The sequence below is a fragment of the Triticum aestivum genome, chromosome 2A, assembly GCF_018294505.1.
Source record: "Triticum aestivum cultivar Chinese Spring chromosome 2A, IWGSC CS RefSeq v2.1, whole genome shotgun sequence".
Lineage (NCBI taxonomy): Eukaryota > Viridiplantae > Streptophyta > Magnoliopsida > Poales > Poaceae > Triticum > Triticum aestivum.
The window spans coordinates 362,602,979-362,610,262 of NC_057797.1; positions in this window are offsets into that span (position 1 = coordinate 362,602,979).

Here is a 7,284-nt window from a genome sequence, read left to right on the forward strand (position 1 = left end):
TTTTCATGAAGGTGGTTATCCCTGGAACGTCTACACGATTGTCCAGGGAGGCAGCAATGGCTGAGAACCTTGTGTTTGAGGATATGGCAGACATGGACTATTGCCAGTTGGTTGTTGACGATATTCGGAGTGATATTGTTAGGTATCAACAAGGTACTAGCAGATGAAAAGTTGTCATAGGCTGTGCCATCGCGCTGCTTCTTATGTAACTGGACTGCCTACATACTACGCGTACATACTCTCCAATATGATAGATACTACATAGAACGTATGAAACAAAAGTGGGAGTAACTACACACGGTAGTAGGACAAATTTGTCCTATATTATATATATATATATATATATATATAGCCAATGAAGAACACAAACAGAAAGAGTGAAGACTATGCAAAGTTGAAGAATTTGAACAACTGGGAATTTCAAAACTGAAGAAATACTCAAATTGAAGTTTTTCAACTTTTGTTGGTGGCGTGACCCACCGTATAAGAATGATGAATTCACACGTCGCATACAATTGTCATAGGGCTCTAAGAATCAAATTCTTCGTTAATTTCTTCACACTTAGAGGGTTAGTCTTCATTGATTGAAGAAAAATGTTACTTCGTGTGTTGCACATCTAAGTCATCAATTTGCATAAGTGTTAGGATGTGTGTGTCCTATTCAAAGAACATTCGAAGATTCTAAGATATTTAGCTCACACCGCAACTTGCTAAATATCTTCTCATCCAAGGGCTTTGTGAAGATATCGGCTACCTGTTCTTTAGTCTTCACGTGCTCGATAGAGATGTCGCCCTTCAACACATGATCACAAAGAAAATATTGACGGATCTGAATGTGCTTTGTCTTCGAGTGAGGAACTGGGTTATGAGCAATCTTGATGGCACTCTCATTGTCACAGTAGAGAGGCACATTCTTCATGTTGATGACGTAGTCCTTGAGGGTTTGCTTCATCCATACCAATTCATCACAACACGAACCAGCAATAATGTACTCAGCTTCAGCAGTAGAGAGTGATACGCGTTCTGCTTCTTCGAGGACCAACATACTAAGGAACATCCGAGGAAATGGAATGTGCCTGATGTTAACTTGCGGTCCACACGATCACCAGCATAGTCAGAGTCAGAATATCCAATGAGATCAAAAGCTAAGCCCTTGAGGTACCATAATCCAAGTGTTGGAGTGTGAGCTAGATATCGAAGAATATGCTTCACAGCCTTATGGTGTGATTCCTTCGGTCTAGCTTGAAATCGGTCACACATGCATAAACTAAGCATAATATCTGGCCTAGATGCACATAAATACAATAAAGAACCATTCATGGAGCAGTATACCTTTTGATCGAAGCCTATACCATTTTCATCAGTGCATAGTGAAGGAAATATGCCCTAGAGGCAATAATAAAGTTGTTATTTCTATTTCCTTATATCATGATAAATGTTTATTATTCATGCTAGAATTGTATTAACCAGAAACTTAGTACATGTGTGAATACATAGACAAACAGAGTGTCCCTAGTGATAGAGGCAAAGGTGTCCCGATGTTTCGATGAGATAGATATCATTTTCTGTGGGAGTCGACTTTGACGATCCGACTACGAACGTGTGAAGAAGTCGCGCCTTAGAAATCGCGAGCTCTAGTAATTGGTCTAGTATGTATAGCAGCAGGGGCTGTGGGTGTAACAATGGTATTGATGTACTCATCACCTAGTGTGCCTCTACTTGACTAGCTCGTTAATGAAAGATGGTTAAGTTTCCTAGCCATGGACATGTGTTGTCATTTGATGAACGGAATCACATCATTAGAGAACGATGTGATGGATAAGACCCATCCGTTAGCTTAGCATTTTGACCGTTTAGTTTATTGCTATTGCTTTCTTCATGACTTATACATGTTCCTATGACTATGAGATTATGCAACTCCTGAATACCAGAAGAACACTTAGTGTGCTATCAAACATCACAACGTAACTGGGTGATTATAAAGATGCTCTACAAGTGTCTCTGATGGTGTTTGTTGAGTTGGCATAGATTGAGATTAGGATTTGTCACTCCATGTTTCGGAGAGGTATCTCTGGGCCCTCTCGGTAATGCACATCACTATAAGCCTTGTAAGCAATGTGACTAATGAGTTAGTTGCAGGATGATGCATTACATAATGAGTAAAGAGACTTGCCAGTAATGAGATTTAACTAGGTATGATGATACCGACGATCGAATCTCGGCCAAGTAATGTACCGATGACAAAGGGAACAACATATGTTGTTATGCGGTTTGACCGATAAAGATCTTCGTAGAATATGTAGGAACCAATATGAGCATCCATGTTCCTCTATTGGTTATTGACCGGAGATGTGTCTCGGTCATGTCTACATAGTTCTCGAACCCATAGGGTCCGCACGTTTAGCGTTCGATGACGATTTGTATTATGAGTTATGTGATTTGAGGTACTGAAGGTTGTTCGGTGTCCCGGATGAGATCACGGGCATGATGAGGAGTCTCAAAATGGTCGAGACATAAAGATTGATATATTGGACCATATTATTCGGACACCGGAAGTGTTCTGGATAGTTTCGGATAAAACTGGAGTGCCGGAGGGGTTACCGGAACCCCCCGGGGAAGTAATGTGCCTTAGGGGAGAGAGATGGCAGCAACCAGGAGGTAGCATGCCCCCCTAAGGGGAGTCCGAATAGGATGAGGGGAGGGGGGCACGGCCCCTCTTTCCCTCTCCTTCTCCCTCTCCTTCCTTCTTCTCCTACTAGGACTAGGAAAGGGGGGAGCCGATTCCTAATTGGAGTAGGACCCCCCCTTGGGTGCGCCCCCTAGGGCCGGCTGGCCTCCTCCTCCCCTCCTTTATATACGGGGGAGGGGGCCACCCCATAGACACACAAGCTGATCTTTATCCGTGTGCGGTGCCCCCCTCCACAGTTTTACACCTCAGTCATATTGTCGTAGTGCTCAGGCGAAGCCCTGCGTCGGTAACTTCATCATCACCGTCACCACACCATCATGCTGACGAAACTCCCCCTCGGCCTCAACTGGATCAAGAGTTCGAGGGACGTCACTCAGCTGAACGTGTGCAGATCATGGAGGTGCAGTGTGTTTGGTACTTGATCGGTTGGATCGCGAAGACGTTCGACTACATCAACCGCATTACTAAACGCTTCCTATAGCGAGCCGGCCTCAAATGGTCAAGTCTTTGCGCTTCAGTGTCATCCCTGGATTGGTAATGCAGACACACACAGTACTCGAAGGATTTATAACAGAGTAGCAATCACACACTTATTACATCGAATGTCTCAAAAGAGAACTTATTACAAAAAATATGGCATAAGGCCATCTAAATACGATAATAGCGGAAGGCTTGGAAGATAAAGTGAGTCCATCAACTCCAATGGCATAGCTGAGCTGCACGGCAACGACCTAATGAACCTTACTCATCGTCTAAAAAGTCTGCAACATAATACGTTGCAGCCCGAAAACGGGTCAGCACATGGAATATGCTGGCAATGTAACACAGTAGAGCAAGACAGAATAATGCTATCACTACATGCATATTTGGGCTGGTGGAAAGGCTCTATGGTTATAGTTTTGCGAAATGCCAATTTTTCCCTACAACAAAGGAATAGATTTTATTTAACTATCATGGTAGTTGAAACATCATTGAGAAGGTTCGTCCAACTCAATCCCAATTAAAAAGTAATTATCAACCCAACAATATTAAATTAGAGTGATGAGATACATATGATAATCCAAGTACTAGATACTCAAGATATCCTTATCCCGGGACACGCCAAACCATGATTAGATTGTACACTCTGTAGAGGTTTGCGCACTTTACGCCACAAGACTCGATCTCCTCCGTTGGATTTCTCGCACTACATGGTGTTTGAGAAACGGATGACCGAGACACAATCTTTCAGAAGCATTAACTCTAACCTCGGGTAGACAGTACCAACCTACATCCCTCTACATCTGCTAGCCTACCACTTGAAGAGGTCATGTAACTTACTCAACTATGCTAGAGCCCATAATAGCTTGTGGCTGCACACAGAAGTTTCTAGCATGAAATATCTCAGTTCCCTTTGAGCTTGGGTGGCGGACCTTAGGATTATCACACGGGTACTCCGGGATATCCTAGGACAACACTGGATTCTCCAGGTGCCCGACAAGCAATCCACCCAGATGTGTATTAAAGTTGCCACCTTAAGTTGAACCATTAATTAACAATCTCACATCTATCATGGATTCACTCACCCAAACCACGTCTACGAGCATAGCATAGCAATATAAGCAATACGTAGAAGTAACTTCCAAGGGTTTGATAATAACAGGATAATAGGTTCTACCTCATCAACTATTTCCCAAACCCACAAGTTAATCAAAACCTAATCATTCAATGTTTGAGGATTGGAACTAATGCATAAAAACTGGGTGATAAAGGGTATGATCAAAGTGTTACTTGCCTTGCTGATCATCCGTGAAACCTAGAGACTCGTAGTAGCACCCTTCGCACTCCGGGTGTTCTATCACAAACAAACAATAGCATACATAAGCAATCAAGCAAAGACACACGGGTAAAACTCAAGTAAGAATATCTAACCAGAAAGTTCAACTTAAGAACTCCGGTTTGCAAAAGGAATCAAATCGAAAGGAGCAACGAAACTCAAAGTGCAAAAGAACTAAGATCCGATTACTAATCTATACTTAAGTCAAATTTTACATGGACAAAATCTTGTTCAAGTTGGTTAAACGGAAAGAGGGCTTCGTGACACAGATCTAGGCGCTTGAATCGCCTGATTCCGATGGACGAGCGAAAAGATAAACTAAAACAAAAATCAGATCAGAAATCGCGATCGAAAATAATCGCGAGAAATCCGAGAAAAAGAAAAACTGACGAACATGCTAACGAACGAACGTTCGTCGTCTGCGAGTAACGGATGAAAACCGTTCGTTAAAACGAACGAACGAACAGGCGTTCGCTAAATAAATAAACCGACGGAAAAACCGATCTAAAAGAATAAACCGGTATTTTAAAAACCCGGATCTAGATCTAGGGTTTATCGAAATAAACTGACGAGAAAAAGAACAGCGGTGGCTCCGGCGAAGTCGTTGGCGTTGGCGTCGGCGCGGGCGAAGCTGCACCAGCGGGGCGGCGGCGGCGGGCTACAGCGGCGGCAGCGGAGCTGCGGCTCGGGGCGGTAGGGCTGGCGGCGGTGGTGGTGTGGGGGTCGAGGCAGGGCCGGCTCGGCCTTTACAGGGGCCGGGTGAGGCGGTGGCTTGGGCAAGGGGCCGGGGAAGAAGGAGTCCTCCCCGGACTCGGTGGTGGCGGCGTGCGCTGGCCGGACTCCGGACGGAGTCGATCGAGGCGAGGGGTGGGCTGGCGCGGCTGGCCAACTGGGCCTCGGCCCAGTTCGGTCCAGCAGAATTTTATTTTAAAATAAATTCTGCGCAAAAAAATGCCAAAAATAAATACTAAATAGATTCCAAAAATCCCGAAATAAATTTTCCCCGTCCTCCAAAAATCTACTGGACAAGGTGAACATTTAATAGGGCGTAAATGCAATTTTGAAAAACGTGAATTTTTCCTATGCATATAAAATAGCAATAAAATCCCAAATAAAATATTTATTTGTTTTTAATATATTTCCTCCAATATTCCATTGTTTTTGGGGAAGTCACATTATCCCCTCTCATATTTTTTATATGAAATATTTTTGGAGAGAAAATAATAAAACAAATCGATCCTCGTTTCAATATTTGATAGAATTCAAATATGAAAACAGTGAAATCCCCAACTCTCTCCGAGGGTCCTTGAGTTGCTTAGAATTTCGACGATCGCAAAACGAATATGCAATAAAATATGATATGCATGAGTGATCTATGTATAACATTCCAAATTGAAAATTTGGGATGTTACACTTCCGCTTTTGGTCTACGAGGGTACGTAGACACACTCTCCCCTCTCGTTGCTATGCATCTCCTAGATAGATCTTGCGTGATCATGGTAAATTTTTTGAAGTACTGCGTTCCCCAACAGTGGTATCAGAGCTAGGTCTATGCGTAGATGTCATATGCACGAGTAGAATACAAAGAGTTGTGGGAGATAAATAGTCATACTACTTACCAGCATGTCATACTTTGATTCGGCGGTATTGTTGGATGATGCGGCCCAGACCGACATTACATGACTGCGTTAATGAGACTGTTTCTACCGACGTGTTTCGCACACATGTGGCTAGTGGGTGTCTGTTTCTCCAGCTTTAGTTGAATCGAATTTGACTACGCCCGGTCCTTGTTGTAGGTGAAAACATGACACTTGACGAAAAATCGTTGTGGTTTTGATGCGTAGGTAAGAATGGTTCTTACTAGAAGCCTGTAGTAGCCACGTAAAAGTTGCAATAAAAAAGTAGAGGATGTATAACTTGTTTTTGCAGGGCATGTTGTGAGGTGATATGGTCAATACATGATAAGATATAAATTGTTGTATGAGATGATCATGTTTTGTTAAAGTTATCGGCAACTGGCAGGAGCTTTATGGTTGTCTATTTATTACATAAGATGCAAGCGCCATATAATTGCTTTACTTTATTGCTACGTGATAGCAATAGTTGCAAAAGCAATAGTTGGCGAGACGACCATGTGATGACACGTTGATGGAGATCAAGATGATGGAGATCATGGTGTCATGCCGGTGATGATGGAGATCATGACAGTACTTTGGAGATGGAAATCAAAGGCACAAGATGATGATGGCCATATCATGTCACATATTTTGATTGCATGTGATGTTTATCTTTTATTCATGTTATTTTGCTTAGTACGGCGGTAGCATTATGAGATGATCCCTTACTAAAATTTCAAGGTATAAGTGTTCTCCTTGAGTATGCACCGCCGCGACAATTCGTCGTGGCGAGACACCACATGATGATTGGGTGTGATAAGCTCTATGTTCACATACAATGGGTGCAAGACAGTTTTGCACACGTGAAATACTCGGGTTAAACTTGACGGGCCAAGCATATGCAGATATGGCCTCGGAACACTAAGACCGAAAGGTCGAACGTGAATCATATAGTAGATATGATCAACATAGAGATGTTCACCATTGAAAACTACTCCATCTCATGTGATGATCGGACATGGTTTAGTTGATACGGATCACGTGATCATTTAGATGACTAGAGGGATGTCTATCTAAGTGGGAGTTCTTAAGTAATATGATTAATTGAACTTAAATTTATCATGAACTTAGTCTTGATAGTATTTGCATATCTATGTTGTAGA